General features: G+C 43.2%; 1 protein-coding gene across 6 annotated transcripts in view; it reads right to left on the bottom strand.

The window, feature by feature from the left end:
* The window catches only part of Nmdar2 (NMDA receptor 2), a 1937843-nt gene that overhangs the window by 1002673 nt on the left and 912685 nt on the right, over positions 1 to 22485 (bottom strand). The gene's annotated exons all lie outside the window — the stretch shown is intronic.

The raw sequence follows: 22485 nt of genomic DNA, 5'->3' as shown, positions 1-22485 counted from the left end.
ATCGAAACCGTAACCAAGATTTTCGAAATAACAACCAAACAGCATAGACTTGAGAGATGATATGGTTTTTTCTCGCTTTGACATAGCAAACGCTATTTGTATAACTCTTTCTTCGTACCCTTCAATGTCAAGAAGTCACTGCAAGTCAGATAACGGCTCGGACATAGTAATACCATATTTCAATGTAAGGGTCAGTGACACCGCAGACAATAAGTATTTTTGCAGATTTAGCACCGATTGTCAGCTCGACGTAACTTCTCTAAGAAAAAATCCATTATGTCAGAATAAATATGAATATCTATCACCGGTAGGAGATGTCTAACCACAGGAAACTTACATATCAGATAAATATATAAATACATGAAAATCATTACGAGAATATCGAAGACAGAAATCTAAATTTTACCATGAAACCAATGTGATTAGCCCAGCGATAGCAGAACGCGGGTCAAAGGCGCTACGCTCGGAGGTTATACTTCCACCTAGATGCTTGATAATTCATAAGTTCATGCAATGTGGATACCTGACCGGATTTCAGTTTCTCAAGCATCTATTATCCACGGTTAAGTCACGAGGTACGTGGCCGTCAGATCCAACTCACATATGTTACGTGGGGGTGAGAGTGTACTGAGCGGTGGTAATTAATGATTAATTGGTTAATCAAACTTGCTCCCACGTAACGTCAATGAATAAAAATTAAATCTAAGAAAGACCTACCTTTCGATAAGCCGGTAATTTGTAGGATCGTGTTACTATAGTCCTGTACAGGTCTGTGAAGTATGTTCAAATGATTGAGGCTAATTTATAATGATAAAAATGGGAAAGGTTGTCGTTCAAAAGATATGGCTTGGAATGATTTAACTGGTAAAAGATAAAGTATATTCGGTACGATTTGGTAGTTAAATTGTCTGGTAACAATGAGTGTTGATAATGATGTAACAATTTATAAAGTGTTGGAATTTATATAAATTTTGAATTTATATAACAATCGACGCCGACGGACGAATTTATATTCAAATGCAGAGAAGCTGCAGAATCGCTAAATTTGACGGTTTGCGTGTTTGAGCAAATCGTGTGCTATTCTATTCTATTGATATTATTGTGAGATACCAAGAAAATTTATACTGAACGATGGTTATAACTAGCTGGTCGTGATTATTGTATCGATCTTTTTAGGTTATCTTAAATTAACTGCTGCTGTCATATCACATTGTGCTTAAATCTTGGAAACAATACGTATGATTTAATTGGGGTAGTGAAGCTAGCCACCAACTCTAGTCTTACTTTTGACTAGATATTATGAAAGTAAATTTTGATTAGACAGGTGAAAACATTAGAATTCGTTCAATGTTGAAGATTAGCACTCGGATTGACGTATCTTTAGACGTAATACGGCGAGATTGAGAGCCGTCGGATCGTGTCGGTCTGCGTCAGTAGAATTTCTGGATCAGGGTCCCACCTCAGGATCAGGAGCGCCGCAGCCTCCCCGCTCACCCCGCCTACACCCGACCGAGGCAACCGCGAGAGACCAGCGAGCGACGAGGGAGCACCACCCCGCCCAACCCCAGGACCCCGTAGCGCTGCGCGGAAGACGACATCGCGATCTAGCCTTAAGTTCTGCGCCGCGTAGCGACGACAGGTGCGCGTCAAGTTGCGCAATCCCCAAAATCGATGACATATCGATTGTTGCGCATTCTTAGGGTGATGACGTCACGAAGGATTAGCGTTACGAGATCGGCGTTGCGGCTGATCGGCCATCTGAGATCACTCTAGTTCTGGCGACGGATTAGGGAGGTAGCGCGGCGTTTACTAGTTGCGAGTTTTGTTTATTGTGTGGAGAAGTCGAGTTGTATGGCGAAGATGATGGCCGTCAAGGATCACGAGGGAGTGGGAGACTTCCTCTCCTGGATGTGGAGCGGTAAGCGCTGCTAATATTCTCGCGAGAGAATTTCGAGAGATATCAAATAAAGGCTTGCCGAGGAACGGATAGCCATCGAGGATTTGCGTTAACCAAAGTACTCGAAATTCTTTAGCCGATATATCTGCTTGGTGACCGTAGCCTGAGTTGTACGTAATAAAGTAGAGCCAATTTCGTGTGATCGAGGAGGTCGAGTCGAACCACGTGTTGAGGCGAGACACTATTGTCTCGAATTTGAGTGTAACCAAATTCCGTTACACGGGGTCACGTCAACTCTGTACGATATAATCTCATTTCTCGTGTAGGTCGCGAGCCGTCGAAAGGGGAGCGTTCGAATTCGCGAACCACGTCCCGACGTCGCGGAGAAAGTTGAGCTCGGGTGCGCGTTAATAAGGATTTTCTTTTGTAGAGGGTAGTCGCGGGTGACGCGACGAGCCTCTTTTTCGTTTGGACTTTTGCCTTAGTAGTTAGTGATAAGGTGGCGATTAGCGCCCGTAGGCATAAGCAATTTTATTTCTTTGTTTTTTTTTTTTGTTTGAATTATTACCGATCGCGGACAGCGTCGGCCGGGAATTCGGTTCCGTCTCCGTCAAGGAGTTTATTATTAAGTTAGCGATTAGCGCCATTCCGTAGAGGACGATCGCGGGCAGCGTGTCGGGTCCTATTTTGTTTTTGGTTTTTGTAAATTAGCGGTTCTTATCAAGACAGCGACTAGCGCACGTAGGCCGTAGAGGTCTTCTAGATCTATTAGATTTTCTTTTAGTTTGTTCTATCTTTTTTTTTTGTTAAGCCTAAGTCTCTAATTTTGGATCGCGGCTGGCGACTTACGGGCTATTACTTCTCTGTATTTGTAATTGTAATCGCCAAGAACGACTTTTGCCGTATTATTATTTTTATTTTTGTACTATCGCTGGCTGGAAATATACTATTGGAATTTTATTATTGCTTTCTAAAATAACGTGTTGGCGTACGTGTGTCGTATCTCTCTCTACCCAAAAATTACCCCTCCCCTCTCCGCGGTACTGAGCTGCCGAGTACATGGTCGCGGTATATCGCATTACCGATTTCGAAGCGTGTTGACCACGCCAGGCGCCCAACAAATTTCGCGATATTGTTTTAGGTCCAGGATACCTCGCGGACGCCGATTTATTGTGCACGCGGTAAGTTCTCGGTCATCTTCTCCGAGTGACCGAGGAGCGGGAAAATCCACGTCACAGTAGATAAGCATTGTAACGTGACATTTTTGATGCCCGTTAGAAGGGGCTCCTTGAACCCTGGACGGAACCAAAATTTAGGGATTTCCGAGATTGAGTCGTTAAATCTTTGCAGATGAGCGCCAGGACTAGAGTCGCGTACCTGAAACTACGAGAGGGGACACTTTAGCGAATAGCGTAAGATATTTCTGGTTTTTTTTTTTCATTTTTTGAGCTACAACGACATCAGGCAGGAAGTCGGTACCGAATTCAAGTAAATTGCGGAGTGGCGGACTAGCGACGATTCCGAAGGAAGGATGTCGAAGCTGCGGAGGGGGAGCCAACGCAGATTCCCGCATCGCGGGAATCCAAGGCGGACGGGATTCCTGCTGGCTGCCGGCGCGCTGCAGCCTCTCCCCCTTCACACCGCCAAGAATTGACCAGCGAACTTGCGACGGACCGACTAACGACGAGGGAGCACCATGCTCACCACCAAGACGCCATGGAGCTGCGCGGAGGACGAGATTGCAATTGCTGAATACTACTTAACGCTAGTTAAGTTCTGCGCCGCGATGCTATTAAACGTGTGCGTTGAGTTGCGCAATCGACGAAATCGATGACGGTTCGATTATTGCGTATTCTTGTGGTGATGACGTCACGTATAGGATAACGTATCGAGATCTGTGTTGCGGCAGGTCGTAGGTTTTTGAAACCACTCTAGTTCTGGCGGTCATGATAAATAGTCACGTTTTGGGGAGTTTCGCGAAGTAATGGAGCCGCCTAAAAATCGCGAAGGGGATGAAGAGGATGTTGCGGGGATGTAAAAGGTAAGCGCTGCTTCTAACCTCGTGATTGAATTTCGAGCATAATTGCGAAAGGGCTTGCCGAGTTACGGATAGCCGTTTTGGATTTGCGTTGTAGAAAAGTACTCGAAATTCTTTTGCAGATTCTTTTGCTTGATGACCGTGGCCTTAATTCGCGTGATAGAGTAAAGTAAATTTCGAGTCTTTGAGAAAGTTGAGTAGAGTCACGGGTTTTAGTTGAGTCTCTCTCGTTTTTGAAATTAAGTACAGCCGAATTCCGCTGTACCAGGTCGAGTTGCGTTATCGGGTCTTCCAGTGTCGCCTCTCGAGGAGGTCGTGAAGTGCCGAATTGGAGTGCTCGAATTAGCGAATAATGTTTTCAAGGATTTCAAGAAAGTTTCATTTCGGATGCGTTGCGATAGCGTTCAGTTGAGGTTACGATGAGTTGCGTTTGCGCTTAGTTCCGTACCCGTTTAATTGAGATGATATTAATTGAGTTGCGTTATTTTGAGATTGTGTTTAGTTGGGGTTGCGTTCAGTTAAGTTTTCGTTTATGTAAGATAGTGTTTACTTGAGTTGAGGTTACTTATAGTCGAAATTCCCGTTGCGTTGAGTAGCGGTTGAGACGAGTAGTCCGTATATTGAGTTTTACTTGCGTCTGAAGTATGGTGGCGTTTAAGGACTTGTTTGGTTGAAATAAGTAGGAAATAAGCTTTAGGTTTAGTTAAGTTGTCACATTTACATTTACGGCAGCTTGCGGTAGCGTTGAAGCTCCAAGTCGGGTGAGATCTTAGGTGAGATTGAGGACGCCGTCTATTCGGTAGCCCGACGGCGCACCGTCGAGAAAGTAATTTTAGTTTCGGTTTCCAGTAATTATTGCTATTGAGGAAGAATTGCGTATTTGCGAATTGAGAGAAGCATAGGGAGATTTCGTAACTGTTGAGTGAAATTTTAGTTAGGGAGCCGCGAGCTCAGTAGAGTAAGGAATAGCGTAGGTTACGTGTAATTTTCTGTTTGTTTTTGGAATCGCGACGAGCGACTTCTGAATTATTTTTTTTTTGTTTTTGTATCACCGATATTGTGATCCTAACATTTTATTTTACTTCTTTTGTTAAGTACCGTGTGGTTTTTGAGTGTCTCTCTTTCTCTCCAAAAATTACCCCTTCCCTCTCCGCGGTACTGAGCTACCGAGCATATTTCCGCGGTATAACGCATTAACGATTTCGAGGCGTATTAATCACGCCAGGCGCCCAACAACATTTCGCGATATTGTTTTTGGATTCAGCTTATACTGCGGGACGCCGAATTATTGTGTAGGCGGTAAGTTCTCGGTCATTTTCTCCGAGTGATCGTGGTACGGAAAAATCCACGTCACAGCATGTAATACCTATATTCAGTGAGGCGCTGGCGAATTTCGTATTGAGCCGGACAGTGCTACCAACTTCATTTGCGGTCGAAGAAATTTCAAAAGCGAAATAGCCGGTTTTTCAACGATAACTCGAGATAGCCGGTTTTTGAAGCCTGACTCGAGATAGCCGGTTATTCTCCGCAACCATCGATATAATCACTGTTCAGGTCTATCTAAACTTCGCACGGGAAAGAACTCTACCAAATGATAACAATACTCGATGAAAGACGTAACAAACGCTTTTTAAAAATTTATTTCGTCATTTTAGCTACTTATCATTGCATGAATACGATAAATGCTATTCGTTAATTAGCATTAGCTGGAAATAGGTTTTTGAATTCTAGACATTGTGACGCGGTTTTTTCCTGTACCTCGGTCACTTGGAGAAATAACCGAGAACTTACTGAGTACACAATAATTCGGCGGCCCGCGATGTAACCTGAAAAACATATCGCGTGATTATGTTGGGCGCCGGGCGTGATTAACACGCCTCGAAATCTTTACCTTCGCTAACCCTCAGGAGCGGGAAGGAGTAATTTTGGAGAGAGAGAGAGAGAGAGAGAGACACACGAAAACCAGACGCTATTTATTTAACCAAAGAAATAAAATAACATAATATATTTCACAATAGCGGTGATACAAAAACAAAAAAAAAAGAATTATTCAAAATTCGCTCTTCGCGATCCGACATCAAAATAAAAAAAAAAAAAACAGAAAATTATACGTTATCTACGCTCTTACTTAATCTACTGAGCTGGCAGCTCGCTAATAAAATCTTACTCAAAATTTAAAAAATCTCCATTTGCAACTCTCAATTCGCAACTTACAAATTTTTATGTTATAGCAATAATTGCTAGCAACCGAAACCATAACTAATTTCTCGACGGTACGCCGCCGGGCTACTGAACAGATGGCGTCCTCAATCTCACTCAAGATCTCACCTGACTCGGAGATTCGACTCTACCGAGAGCTGCATTAAATCTAAACTTGACAATTTAAATTAAGATAACCCTTATTCTCTACTTAACTCCACTAAACCACATCCACAGAGCTCAACCTGATGTGAAACTCAACTATACAGATTCTGAAGCGACAACATAATTCAGACGCAACTAAAACTCCATAACACGAACTTCTCGTTTCAACCACTACCCAACGAAACCGCAATCTCAAGTATACGCAACCGTAACTCAACTTAACTGAACACAATATTAACTAAACAGGAACTAAACTAAGCGCAAGTGCCACCAAACGTAACCTCAACTAAACGCTATTGCAACGCATCCGAAATCATACCTTCTCGAAACGCTCGAAACCGTTATTTGCTAATTCAAGTACTCCATTTCGGCAATTCGCGACCTACTCCAGAGGCGACACAAAAAAAAAACCCGATAACGCGGCTCGACCCAGTACAACGCAATTCGGCTGTACGTAATCTCAAAAACGAGAAAAACGCAACTAAAACCTGTGACTCTACTCAACATTCTCAACTACTCAAAATTTACTCTATTTTATAATGCGTAACTCAGGCTGCGGTCACCAAGCAAAAGAATCGGCAAAAGAATTTCGAGTACTCATCCGCAACGTAAATCCAAAATGGCTATCCGTTATTCGGCAAACTTTTACGCAATTATTCTCGAAATTCCATCGCCAGGATATAAACTGCACTTACCGTTCAACACCGACGCAACGCACTCTCCATCCCCCTCGCGATTTTTAGGCGGCTCCATTACTTCGCTAAACTCCCCAAAACATGACTATCTGTCATGACCGTCAGAACTAGTGTGGTTTCAAAAACCTACGACCTGGCGCAACACGGATCTCGATAAGCTATCCCATATGTGACGTCATTCCCGCAAGAATACGCAATAATCGAACCGTCATCGATTTCATCAATAGCGCAACTCGATGCGCGCCTTCAGTAGCATCGCGGCGCCCAACTCAACGCGAGATTGCAATTTCGTTGGGACTTGGTTGGCTCCCTCACCGCAGCCTCGATATCCTTCCTTCGCAATCGTCGCTGGTCCGCCACACCACAATATCCTCGAATTCGTTGCTGACATCCTGCCTGATGCCGTTGTAGCTCGAAAAATAATACAAAAAAAAACCTGAAATATCTTTCTTTATTCGCTAAAGTGTTCCCTCTTGTAGTTTCGGATGCGTAACTCTAGTTCTGGTGGTCTTTGACAAATATTTTGTGACTCAATCTCGGAAATCCCTGAATCTTGGTTCCTCTCAGGGTTCAGAGAGTCACTTGTAACGGGCATCAGGAATGCCACATTACAACATATGTAAAGAAGAAATCCTCTCGCTTCACGGCTGATGGTGAGGAATCGGAGAATCGGTACGGTCATACCGACTGAGACACACCGGTAGACTTCTAGCGAGGAAGGACGGTTAGGCAAGAGAGAATCTGAAAGAAAAGTGGAAGAAGGAGCATCTCTTTCGATTCCTGTTTATAGGTTAGGGACGAACTAATTTTTTTCTCTAATATTACGCTTGTAATTATTTCATTCTAATAAACCACCTGTTTATAGGCATAGAACGACTTAACTTCCACAAACGACCCTGAGGTGAAAACGATCCTTACACATTAGACTGGGCCAAAAAAATTGACTATTTTTTTTTTTGAAAAATATATTGAGAATATCATTCAGTATGGCAAATAAAAAATTTCATGAAATTTTAAGCCCTTAATATTAACTTTAAGAGGTCTATCATCGCTATTTTTGATTTTTAGTAATAATTTGATGTTTTACGTCAGAACTGTCGAAATATTGAAGTGAAAAAATTTATGTTCACTTATCCCTTTATAAAATTAAATTCCCTACAAAAAAGGTCTGATTATAGGTTTTTGTCAGACAAGCCGTTTCCGAGTAATTAAGCTTAATAAATTGATATAATTTCTCGAGAATTAATCGAGAACTGATCGAGAATTAATCGAGAATTAATCGAGAAATTATATCAATTTATTAAGCTTAATTACTCGGAAACGGCTTGTCTGACAAAAACCTATAATCAGACCTTTTTTGTAGGGAATTTAATTTTATAAAGGGATAAGTGAACATAAATTTTTTCACTTCAATATTTCGACAGTTCTGACGTAAAACATCAAATTATTACTAAAAATCAAAAATAGCGATGATAGACCTCTTAAAGTTGATATTAAGGGCTTAAAATTTCATGAAATTTTTTTTTTGCTATACTGAATGATATTCTCAATAAATTTTTCAAAAAAAAAAAAATAGTCAATTTTTTTGGCCCAGTCTATTACACATATAATTCTCATGTGACAGTGAAAACAGATTTCATTACCAGTTTTGTTCTTCAAATCAAATACGCCACGATAACGTCCAGATTGATTATAATGCAGGTTGCATATGTGATAGCGAGCCATGATGTAATCCATTTTCAAGAAGTTTATCCTACACCTCACTAATTGAGTTGGATGCAAACGTGACAATAAATTCGTCTGGTAAAAAGATAACGTCTTCAAACCTCGTTGCTCTCGAATTACCGAATTCATTGTATGGTAAGGGTATTAGTAGATATAAGAGTTTTGGGACACAATGTCGGCGTACCGGCAGAGTTACCTCGATTCCTTCCATACCGATAGGCAGTATGTTATCCCTGCGATGGTAAGCCTTACCCAGAGTGGTGTTACCGATAGGAGCGATACTATAGATAGCACCACCTGTATTTTCGCTCGATCTCACCGACAGGTAGTGGCTCGTGTTACCGACGGAAGCGTTATCACAGAAGACGCCACGTGTATTTATGCTCGATTTTCCGAGTGTGTGTAATGAGATTTCGGTGTTGTCAGATGAGCAACCATTTTTGAATTTTTACCGTCAGATGAGCAGACGTTTCTAATTTTTGCCGTGAGATAGCAGACGTTTTACCGACGAAAGTGTTACTGATAAGAGCATTAACATAGATGGCTCCACTAGTCACTGTCATACCGATCAGGTTTGTTGTGTGTCCAATATCCACAGCAATATGGAGTTACCTTCAGCTTCACCAATAGTAGGTGTTACTGGCAGAACTGTTACCGCGAGTTTACCACATGTGGCGCGCACATTATCGATCAATCGATGTTCTATCGATCAACTCTGCTTTGTTTTCAATGTCCGCCGCAAGACGGCTACTTTTTATTAGGTGGTGGTAGTGGTGGGTCAGATAAAATATTTCAAAATAACGGTTGGATGCTTTGAATGCATCGTAAAATTTTTTCCCACGAAATGCAGGTCGAAACCTGTGGAATATGAGGTTTGTCAAAAAATTTCCCACAAAATGGCGAATGGCATTGTCAATAAATCAGTCTGGATAGGGGGCGCGTTTATGGAAATTCTTCCCGCAAATGCATGTCGAGACTTGTCTGGTGAAAAATTGTAATGGGGATGGGCGGTGTATAAAACATGATAGTCGCTCTGTTTTTATCGTCTCTTCTCGTTGTGAACTGCTCTTACTTAAGAAAAAAGAAACTCTCAGCGGAACGCTATGGATCTGGCAAAAGTCAACTACGTCAGCTGCCTTGAGAATCTGCCGACCAAGAAAATGTTGGATCTCGAAATTGGGTAAGTGTATGACGTCACTGGGCTAAAACTGGTCTAAAAAAAAAAATTCGGGGTACGCGTTCTGGCGATGACCGAGGGAGAGTATAACATCTTTTTACAGCTGAGTATCGCCAGGGTTGTTCCTGAAGGTTGTAACATGGCTGGGAAAAATCGTCTGCAATTGAAATACTATGGCGGAGTATTCAACACGTTCGAATTTTCATGCAGCTATGTACCGTAAATAATCTATGTCATCCCCTCTACTTCTACGAAATTCATCCGCGAAGGGATAAAAGCAGGTGTGCAGGAGACTAAATAGTAAGTCGTCTACCGTTAATATTTAAGCAAAATCGAGCGCAACATCCCTGTTCAACACGGCTATGGCCCCAGACGTGCAATGTTTCATCGGCCGTAGAAAGAAGCTTGTACCCAAAGAAGTTGCAGTCATCGACGTGTACCGGCCTGGATTACATCATTATCAAGTCACCCTGTGATTTGGCTAGCCTACCACTTGAATGTAGAGCTACTAATGCTTAGTTACCACGCAATCATCCCAGAATACCATGGAATGCTGACAACAAATCTCACGAGAATGTGTCAAAGGGGAGGAGAAGAAAACATAGCTGACGGGGATTCTCGATGGTAAAACGAGAGTTACTGTTATGGAAGATTTGCACATCACACCCCTGGTAGTGGAAAAATTGAAGGAAGCGGCACCCTGGCATGACTGAAACCATGGATACTTTCCATCGGATGATATTGGAATACAGCCTGACATACAACTGCGCCTATGAAAACGTGCAGAGGCTGAAGAGTTGGTATTTGAAGGGGTGTACCGGCTCTCTCGGGAAATCCTTCCGTCTGTACAAACAATTAGAGGGTTTGAAGGCAATGAGGTCTGGGTATATCAGTAGATATGCAAGGCCGGTTCTGAGTACAAACACCTTCTTTACCGACCGAGCCGCTCCCCGCAGCCCACAAGCCGCTCCGCGCAGCTCAGACTCAAACCCTTTTCCGCTCCGCGCAGCTCAGACTCAAACCCTTTTCCGCGATGACGTCACAGTCTGCCGTACCGAAGGTCGAAACCGTGCAACCTTACCAACAGTTGTATCCATCGAGGGTCAAAATCGTGCTGTTTTACCTACAATCTTACCGACAGTTGTATCGATCGAGGGTCAAAATCGTGCTGTTTTACCGACAATCTTACCGACCGAAGGTCTGTAGTGCTCGCCTGTCCCACGATAGGACTGCTGATGTGTAACATGAACCACTCCGAATTCCTTTCCCACAGTAGGACTGCTGACGTGTAACGTCAACCACCTCACATTCCTTTCCCACCTTATCAACCACGTGACATTCCAAAATTAATGGTTCCGAGAATTGTTTGTCTCAACGTCGCACCGAAATCCTTTGACCGCATACCGCTCGCCGTCGAAACTTGTCGAACGCATTGTTTTGTCTAACCACCTTATCAACCACGTGACATTCCAAAATTATTGGTTCCGAGAATTTGCTGAAGAAACCGTTCCATTCTGCATTTACGCGGATCTCGAATGTTTACTGCAACCCACACATGAAAGTTTTGGGGAAAATAGAACAATTCATCAGAAGCATCTTCCGTATAGTATAGCTTACTATCTGCATTGCGCGTTTGACGATTCGCTTTCAAAATTCAAAATTAATCGTGGAGAAACTTGCATCCAATGGTTTGTGAACGAGTTAAAGGAATTGGCACTTTCGTTAGAGGGATACTACAAGACTGTTGTACCGATGGAACCACTAAATTTCAATCCGATCAACGAATTTGATTTGCCGGCGGTCTGTCATATTTGTGAAAAACCGTTTACGCTCGCAGACGTGAAACATCGGGATCACTGTCATTTCACAGGAAAGTACCGTGGTGCTGCTCACCGCAGCTGTAATCTAAATTACCAAAATTCGCACACCATCCCAGTGATATTCCACAATCTTTCGGGTTACGATTTGCATTTTCTGATCAAAGCCCTGGGTACGTCATTCGAAGGTACTGTTAAACTATTACCTGTCAACAAAGAAAAGTACATTTCCTTCACTAAATTCGTTAAGGGAACGGATGTAACGTTCCGTTTCATAGATTCGTACCGTTTCATGCCTAGCAGCCTCGATAAATTATCATCGTATCTGGACGATTGTCGAAAAACAATAACACGTAAATTCTGCAGTAGCTTGAACAAATTTCGGTTATTGACTAGGAAAGGTGTCTTCCCGTACGAATACATAGACTGTTGGGAGAAGCTCGAGGAGAAACATTTACCAGCCAAAGAACAGTTTTATTCAAAATTGAACGACCGGAATATATCGGACGACGATTACGCGCATGCGTGCGACATATGGCAAACTTTTAACGTCCAAACTTTGGGAGAGTATTCGGACTTGTATTTACAGACGGACGTGTTTTTACTGGCTGACGTTTTTCAAAATTTTCGACAGAGCTGTTGGACGACGTACAAACTGGACCCGTTACATTACTACACAGCGCCCGGTCTGTCGTTTGATGCAATGTTAAAATGTACAGGCATCGAACTCGAGCTTCTCACCGACATAGACATGGTTCTGTTTATCGAAAAAGGTATTCGTGGTGGTGTATCACAGTGTTCGAACAGATATGCAAAGGCCAACAACAGGTACATGGGAGAGAAATTCGATCCTGAGGTCGAAGAATCTTATCTCATGTACTTTGACGTTAATAATTTGTACGGTGCAGCTATGAGCTTTGCTCTGCCATACAGTTCCTTCGAATGGGTATCAGACTTCAGACAATGCGACGTTCTTACCATCTCGGACGATGCAGAGTTTGGTTACGTGCTGGAGGTAGATTTGGAATATCCTGCGGAACTGCATGAAACTCATAAGGATTTACCATTGTGTCCGGAGCACTATGTACCTCCGATTTCGACCAATAAACAGCCAAAATTGACGCCCACGCTATTTTCCAAGAAAAACTACGTTGTTCACTACCGCGTTTTGAAACAATGTTTACAATTAGGTTTAAAATTACTCAAAATTCATAGAGTTCTCAAATTCAAGCAAACTCCGTGGCTGAAAAAATATATAGATTTAAATACCGATTTGCGAAAAAAATCTGACAACGAATTTGAGAAAAATTTTTACAAGCTAATGAACAACGCAGTTTTTGGCAAAACTATGGAAAACGTGCAAAAGTACAGAGATGTTCGATTGATCACCGAATGGGATGGACGGTACGGTGCGAGAGCTACCATAGCCAAGCCTAATTTTCACAGCTGCACCGTGTTCGACAAAGAGATGGTTATCGTCGAAATGAATAAGACGAAAGTTAAGTTGAATAAACCATTGTATGCAGGTTTCTCCATCATGGATCTAGCTAAAACATACATCTACGATTTTCATTATAATTACATTAAACAGAAATTCGGCAACTTAGCAAAATTAATGTACACAGATACAGACAGTTTGATTTACAATTTTACCGTCCCCGATATATACGAACATATAAAGGAGGACTTGCACAAGTTCGATACGTCTGATTATCCGCTCGACAACGCTTATGGAATGCCTCGAGCAAACAAAAAAGTTCTCGGTTTGATGAAAGACGAGAACAACGGCAAAATCATGCTCGAATTTGTAGGGTTACGAGCTAAACTGTACGCATTCCGAGTCATGGGAGATGAGACAGACAGTAAACGTGCTAAAGGAGTCAAAGGATCAGCGTTAACAAAAATAACCTTTAACGATTATTTGGAATGTGTTCTGAACCGTGAAAATTTGTCTACAAATCAGCATTTGATCATGAGTCGAAAGCACGAGGTATACACCGTAGAACAGCAGAAAGTAGCACTGAGCTGGAATGACGACAAGCGGATCGTGTTTCAAAATACAACCGACACGCTTCCGTGGGGCTACAAGCCTACACCTTAGCTTTATAACTGTACCATGTCTGTCGATTGTCTAAAAAAGACGCATACTTGTTGTGTGTATCGGATATAAAATAAAGAGGGACATACGTTTTTACAAAAAATTCATTTATCAAAATGTTACATGTCCGATTCGTTTATCCAACTGTTGTGTGTATTGTCAAAACCTAACCATTTAACGTATATTTTTCTTCCACGCTTCTTGAGCACCTTCTCCACCAGATAGATATCCGGATGCTTAACCTTGAGGAGCTCTTGTTCGTAGAAACCACCAGCGATGGGTTGATCTCGGTAGTCTTTGAGCTTGTACGTCACAGGATGAGTATTTTCCACTCGACTTATCGTGAATATTTCAGTCGTCCAATTGGGAGTGTAACCTTTCTCGAAGACATTTTTGAATTTGCTGATTCGAACTTTGTCGCCGGATTTGAACTTTGCCGATACGGTAGGTATCGCTCGAAGCCCTCCGTACGCCTGACGTAATAACAGCCTATCGTTTGCAACGGTGACATCCGACGGTTTCATTCTTATGGTTCGGTGTTTGACGTTGTTGTAAGCCGAAACCAAATCGAATAAGATATCGAGCCACTTGTAGCTTCCTTGCATGCTGAACCGTGTCCACATTTTACCTTTCAGCGTGCGATTGAAACGTTCACAGATCGAAGCCTTCAAATTACTGTACGTGGAGTAAAGTTTGATTCCGTAGCGTGTCATAAGCGATTCGAATTTCGAGTTGTAAAATTCCGTTCCTCTGTCGACGTGTAAATTTTTCGGTACCCGTCCTTGGACAAGCACAGATTCCATTGCCTTCGTAACATCATCTCCAGACTTGCTCTTTATCGGTACAGCCCACGCATACTTTGAAAAGATATCAATGACTGTGAGCATGTACTTGTAGCCTTTGTTTTGTCCAGCGTACGACGTCATATCAACAAGATCCGCCTGCCAGGTCTCGTCGATGCCGCGCACGTCTACACGTCGACGCGGGTAATTCCGGCGTGCAGGCTTATGCAGTTCCGTCACCAGTGCTTGCTTTTCCTCGTTCATATTCCAACGCTATTAGTCTGGTGTCCAATTTGGAAATGATTTCCGCGTTTCGAATCGACAAGTCTCTGCCTGTTTTAAAAGCTGTGTAGAAGGTATCCAAGGCTTTCTCCGTGGTGATCTCCAAAGCTTTGATCATTTGATCGAGGTTGTCGATTCGTTTTTGCAGCACGCTGAATTTTCGTCTCAAGGTTTTTAAAGTTACAGCATTGTTCGGCTCTGCGGGATCTGCGACGTTGCACAGTCTCTTGTTCCGTATATCGTAATGCCCGTCCGCTGTTATTTGAAACCCGACACCCGGAGGACCGCGAGTGCTCGCGGTCGTGTTTTTATTCAGCTGACGTCCAAACACGTCGACGCTCATCTCGGTAATGAATGCAAAAATGACGGGAGCTGCTTAATAAATGATTCCTGCTTCGCGTAGCTCTTCGATAATGGAGATTATTTCGTTATTGTGACTCGGATTTCCCGCTGCCTGAGATGCCAGGAGTAAACGAAGACGCTCCATCAACTCGTTTGGATCATCCCAGAAGACGTATTCCGTTTCAACACCTTGTCGAGTGATCATAGCTTGCGGAAGTAGACCTTTACCCTTTCGGCGAGGTGACGGAGAATAATCCATTAATTCGGCAATGACATTTCTAAATTTGTAACTGTTATCGTTTCGAACAGCCCCGTCGGATGAGTAATACTTCTTATGCGCGTTCGTTGCGAGGATTATGTTTTTAAAATTTTCCCGATCTCCGGCGCTCACAGAAGAACCGTCGGGCTTCTTTTTGAACAAAAGTTCCAGCAAACCCTTCGTTTTCGGGTAACGCGTGTCGCCAATACGAACGTAGTCACTCTCAAAAGATATCAACGAATCACCGATCATTAGTCCGTTTGAGAGGTTGCGTACACCGTACACGTTGTCCAATTCGCCTTTTGTCTTCGCATCTTTCATCAGTGCAAAATACTCGTCCTCGACCGGTGTTTCTACGACTGTTTCATCCCCCCGCCGAAGCAAAGGAATCGTCCATTTTCGAGACAGTTTCATTTTTCGTTTCATTTTTCATCTCCTTTATTTCTTCTTTAATTTCTTCCACCTCTTGTTTGACAGGTTTGGTGTCTTTTGTAACATTCACCAGTTCTTGCAACGGAGTCACTACTGGTTTGAAAACGTCACTCAATTTCTGAGTCGTAGATTCCCTGCCCGACTTGAGCAATCTGTGTTTTCGACGGATCGCAGCACTTGCTTGAGCGATCTGATGTAGGACATCTTTTTGCTTGGAAATCTCAGAGCTCTGCATGTTGACGCAACTGAGTCTGCAGCGCTACTGCGTCTCTCGCTCGAAAACGCTAGATTTTATTCCTTTTCCAGGCTAACAAAAGAATCGAATCCCCTCCTGTATCGTCCTTCGTTGAGCTCACTGTCTTTGTCGATCACCAGAAACCCGTACTTCTCACCGTTCCAGCATGCAAAGCACACACTTTTAAACTCTGTGTAAGACATATCGGTGTTCACATGATCGTTGTATACGTGTCTCAGGTTCATATCGTCTTGTTTGAATAACACGAGTAAGTTTACGTTGTCGCGCACGAGATGTTTGGGAATACGCGCGTACGTCTGACAGAGATAGAAACAGTCAACGTCGTGATGTCTACACATGCAAAAGTAGGCTCTAATATTGTCCTGCTTCTCGCACGCTACATCGTCAAATATGATTATTGAGTTGGGCCGTGCTTCTTCCGGTGGAATCACTTGCTCACGCTCGGTAAACGCAAAATACTCCGTATTCTCAACATGGTCCAGCAATTGCTTCAACAATCGGTATTTAGGTTGGTTGAGAGATTTCGAGTAGATGTAGATATTTTCGAATCTGAGTCCGTTGGGATGGGTTATAAGTGTGAGCAACGCATTAGTTTTACCACAATTCGACGGTCCACAGAATATCGCACGTACACTGTTCGGGAGTAATTCACCGTGCCGTTTGTGCTTTTCGACATTTTGCTCCGAAAGTTTGTCAAAATTCATCACGGGAAGCTTGGTAGGTTGTTTCTCAAATCGCATCTCGGACATGACTGATCGGATTTGCTATAAATACCCCGTTTCAAAGCACTTTTCTTCAGTCAACGCACGAACATGATCGCGTACAGAGGTAAACGAAGCAGCAGCAGGCGGCAACATCGTGGCAAGGGTCTGGTGAATAGAATCATCAACAAACTTCCGATCGAGTTGCATGTTCCCGGTTACCAATACTGCGGTCCCGGTACGAAGTTGACGAAAAGACTCGCGAGAGGCAATTCCGGTATCAACCCTCTCGATGCAGCGTGTAAGAAACACGATATAGCGTATTCGAAAAATCGTGAGAACCTTGAGGTTAGAAACGAGGCTGATAGGGTGTTGGCTGAGAAAGCTTGGAAACGGGTTCTCGCAAAGGACGCAAATTTGGGTGAGAAGGCAGCCGCTTGGGCAGTAGCTAATACAATGAAAGTAAAATCAAAACTCGGAATGGGAATGCGAAAGTCAAAAAATGTGACCTTGAGAAAAATTGTAAATGCTGCAAAACGTTCCATGGTTCCAAGCAACGATGCAAAAGTAGCTATCGAATCTGCGCTGAAGGGAGCTGAGAACGCCGTTAAAAAAGCGGGTGGTAAATGTAAAGTGCGAACACCTCGCGTCCTACCGGTACCTTCGAAAGTCGGTGGTTTTCTACCGTTTCTGATTCCTATTTTTGCCGGTCTCTGCGCTACGGGTGCGTTAGCCGGTGGTGCGGCAGGTATAGCAAAAGCTGTGAACGATGCGAGCGCGGCCAAACGAGAATTGGAGGAAAGCAAACGACACAACAAAACTATGGAAGCTATCGCGTTGGGCAAAGGGCTTCATATGAAACCGTACAAAACAGGTCTTGGTCTCCATCTTTCAAAAAACTAGATGCGACGCTACCACGTCGAGCGTTGACTGATTGGGACTTGTTGAAATATGCAAAAATCTTGAGGGTTCCGCATTTCCGCGGTGTTTTCATGCGAAACGAAATGCCCGGAAACGGTCCACGAAAAAACGAGTCAGCTATAATCAACCTTGACGACAAAGACGGTCCGGGAACACACTGGGTTGCGTACAAGAAACGCGACAATAATATCGATTACTTTGACAGTTTCGGCAACCTTCAACCACCCTCGGACCTCATAAAATACCTCGGCGTTGGTAGCGTCAAATACAATCATGAGAGGTACCAGGATTACGATACATTTGAATGCGGACACTTGTGTCTGAAATTTCTAAGTGGTGAGCTATATAAACATGGTGCGTGATTCGTCAAAGTCAGTCTACCACTCGCAGTCATGGATGATTCGTTAACGTTAACGATTTCGGGAACCTCTTCGATACTCGAGGCACAATATTTCCCACCGATCGAACTTGCTCGTGATAAAAGTTATGCTCTTGGCTTGGTAGAATTGTTAACCTTTAATTCGATTCCCAACGTTGATGTCGGTCACAATAAAATTTACGTAGCTGACAAAGTGATCACCATACCTACCGGCAGCTACGAGATCAAGGACATAGAGAAGTATCTTCAAAACGTGCTAAGAAATACAGATATCAGGCTCGCCATCAAACCCAACAATAATACATTACGCAGCGAAATCACATGCAACCACACTATTAACTTTGAGCCGAATGATTCCATTGCTCAACTTTTGGGATTTACACCACGTGTACTGGAGGTTGACAAAACTCACGAATCGGACGTGCCTGTAACTATACTCAAGGTCAACGCGTTGCGAGTCGAGTGTAGCATTACAACGGGTGCCTACGTCAATGGACACAAAGTACACACTATTCACGAGTTTTTCCCGACCGTCCCACCAGGATATAAGATCGTGGAAGTACCGTCGCACGTCATTTACCTTCCGATCACCGTCAAGACCATAGATCACGTTCAGCTCCGGTTAGTGGATCAAGACGGAGACCTGGTTAATTTTCGTGGAGAAGTTATCACTGTGAGACTACACATCAAATCGCAATAAACGATGGGAATTGTATATAACAGACTGTCAAAGAGTAGGTATATCAGTAAGTCGACATGCCCCGATCAAGTCAGTCGTCGATCGATTCCCGAACCGCTAACACCTCGAAACGTGGAGTTCCTGATAGCTCTGGGTCTGAAACTGACACCTTTTGGAAGAGGAATTTCCGACAAATAAAAATCCGATTTTGCTTTTTTATCATCTGCTACGTGCCATGGAGGAGGAAATCTTGAGCATTCAAACACCAGTCGTCTTTGACGAATCCGTTGCGCATTACGAGATTCACGCTCACAAACCTTACGCCTCGTCAACTTTCAACAACAGCGATGAAATTCGAATCACCGTTCAGCATCAGGATTTATGCATATTACCCAGCAAAAGTTCGGTACATATCCACGGACGACTCCTCAAACCTGATGGTACAGCTACTGTGAACACACAGCTCGTAAACAACGCCATCTGTCATCTGTTTGAAGAAATTCGCTACGAAATTAACGCAGTTGAGGTTGATAGAAGCAAGAACGTTGGCTTGACAAGTCTCATGAAGGGTTACGCTTCCCTGCACCCTGGTCAGACTTGGCTGATGGAGAACGCTGGATGGCTCGATGTGGAAGAGAAGAAAAAATTAACCGATGCCGATGGTAACTTTGACGTACTGATACCGCTCAGCATGATATTGGGTTTCGCCGAAGACTACCGCAAGATCGTTGTCAACGCTAAACATGAGTGAATTTTGACGAGATCAAAAACTGACGTCAACGCAATCATGCAGACTCAAGAGGAGGAATTCAAAATCACGATCAATGCAGTGGAATGGTTAATACCGTATTTGAAACTCGCGGATCAGAAAAAAGTTGATCTACTAAATTTCATTCAGAGAGATCCGCCTGTTTCGATGAGCTTCCGCAGTTGGGAATTGTACGAATATCCCTTACTTCCCACAACATCGAAACACGTTTGGACTGTGAAAACTTCCACTCAGCTTGAAAAACCTCGGTACGTCATTTTGAGTTTCCAAACAAGTAGAAAGAACAAGACCGGCAAGAACGCAAGTCATTTCGATCATTGCAATGTCACGGACGTCAAGCTATTCTTAAACTCTCAATCTTATCCGTACGGTAACCCGAACCTCAACATGAGTCGTAATCTCTACGCGCTCCTGTACGAGATGTACGCAAACTTCCAAGCTACCTACTACGACAAGAACCCCGAGCCGTTGCTGACAAAGAGTGAATTCCTTCGAGACGTCCCCTTATTCGTTATCGACTGTTCGAAACAAAACGAATCTTTGAAGTACGGACCTGTCGACATCCGTCTTGTATTTAAAGCTAGAACCAACTTTCCCGCTGAAACATCAGCGTACTGCTTGATCGTTCACGATCGTATTGTCGAATACAACCCGCTCAGTGGTGGGGTGAAAAAGTTGGTATAAAAGCTGACCCGTTTCCACCATCTCGCACAGTTCAAAGATGGAGCTCATCGTTGACATACAAGGCTTTCGTAGACCTCTCAACAACACCTTCACGTTAAAAGAATTGGCTGTAATTTCAATCTACTCGGAAGCATCTCCTTCAGTGTTTTTCTTCAAACCACCTTACAAATGGAATTTACTGGACGTCAAATATAAAAGCCAAAATTCTTGGTTAGAACGCGATTTTCACGGCTTACGTTCGAGCTGTGGAACCATACCTTTTGAGGAAGTTGAGCGGACCATTCAAGACAGGCTGTGCAAAGCTCAAACCGTGTACGTAAAAGGAGAAGAAAAACGAGATTGGTTGCTCAAAATCGTTCAGAAAGTTCAAATCATCGATATGTTGGACTTTGACTGCCCGTCGCTTGAAACCCTGCAAAAAACTTTAGCTCTGAGATGCGACCTTCACACAATACCCAACGCAATCTGTGCAGCACGAAACGTTTGCATACTTCAGAATTGGCTACAAAATCATCGTACTGTCCGGATGGCGAGGTTGTACGATTTGTGTTACTGCGCAGAAGCGTCTACAAGAACGGTCCCGCATTCCTGGCAAATATATATCACCCTGGTCATGACACTGTTGAATAGAATTATTGTACTTTTTTTTGTGAAGTAATTGTCAACCGTACTCTAAAAATTGTACTCAATAAAACTTTTAAAGAATATTCATGAAATAATTTTATACCTTCACCTTAGCTCTTAAGAGAGAGAATTTTTTTCAGAAGCTTATGTAAGATTCGACCTTGCTCTCCATCCTTGACCGAGCTGTACTCAAACCGAGTTTTGCATTCCTAGAGCGATAGTAACCCAACACCGCAGGCTCTGACCGAGGCTATCGGCCGACCTTGCACTCCGGTCTGAACCCGTCCAAATACTCATCGTAGAGTTCACATGACGCAGCTCGAAACCCTCCGTCGTTGTTTAGTGGTGTTCGGACATTTTCTTAGATTTTGAGACTTAATTCTAGATACAAATAGTACGTAGGATTAAAGGTATACAATGAAAAGATATTCATAATTTCAATCTTTTTGTTTATTAAACGTAAGACTTACACAGAACATTGTTTGAACCGTGGATGAATTTTGTGGAAGTAGAGGGGGATCGCATAGTTCATTTAAGGCGCATAACTGCATGAAAATTCGAACTTGTTGAATTCTCCACCAAGGTATTTCATTTGCAGACGATTTTCCCCGGCCATGCTACACATTTCAGTCAGCTGACTGGAATCTTCTTGTAGAACTCTTGCGATTCTCGGTGGTAAGAAGACGTTGTATTCTCCATCGATTGTCGCCAGAACACGTACCCCGAATTTTGTTTTGACCAGTCGTAACCCGATGACGTCATACACTCCCCCAATTTCGAGTTCCGACATCTTCTTGGTTGGCAGATTCTCCAGGCGGCTGACGTGGTTAACTTTTGCTGGATCCATCGCGTTTCGAGGTTATTTCACGAGTGAGAACAGTTCACAATGAGAATACGATGAGAACAGAGTGACGATCACGATAGACGTACGCTTTATATACCACCCACCCCCACTACAATTTTTCCATTGGACAAGTCTCGACACGCATATTGTGCGAGGAATTTTTACGGGGACCACTCCCCCAGATTGGTTTAAGTGCATTGTCGGCACCATCTCAAAGAGCAATTTCCTGGAATTTTTTCAATAGATCTAGCGGGTTCTTATTTTTATCCGCAGATCCATGGCTTTGAATGTACCGCGACTATCGGTCGACCTTGGATATCAAACCGACATCCGAGTAAGTGAAAAACAATTCTCGGAACCATTAATTTTGGAATGTCACGTGGTTGATAAGGTGGGAAAGGAATGTGAGGTGGTTGACGTTACACGTCAGCAGTCCTACCGTGGGAAAGGAATGTGGGGTGGTTCATGTTACACATCAGCAAATTCTCGGAACCATTAATTTTGGAATGTCACGTGGTTGATAAGGTGGTTAGACAAAACAATGCGTTCGACAAGTTTCGACGGCGAGCGGTATGCGGTCAAAGGATTTCGGTGCGACGTTGGGACAAACAATTCTCGGAACCATTAATTTTGGAATGTCACGTGGTTGATAAGGTGGGAAAGGAATGTGAGGTGGTTGACGTTACACGTCAGCAGTCCTACCGTGGGAAAGGAATTCGG

Source organism: Neodiprion pinetum, chromosome 3, assembly GCF_021155775.2.
Source record: "Neodiprion pinetum isolate iyNeoPine1 chromosome 3, iyNeoPine1.2, whole genome shotgun sequence".
NCBI lineage: Eukaryota > Metazoa > Arthropoda > Insecta > Hymenoptera > Diprionidae > Neodiprion > Neodiprion pinetum.
The sequence above is the reverse complement of the archived record's forward strand: the minus strand, read 5'-3'. Positions and strand labels throughout refer to the sequence as shown.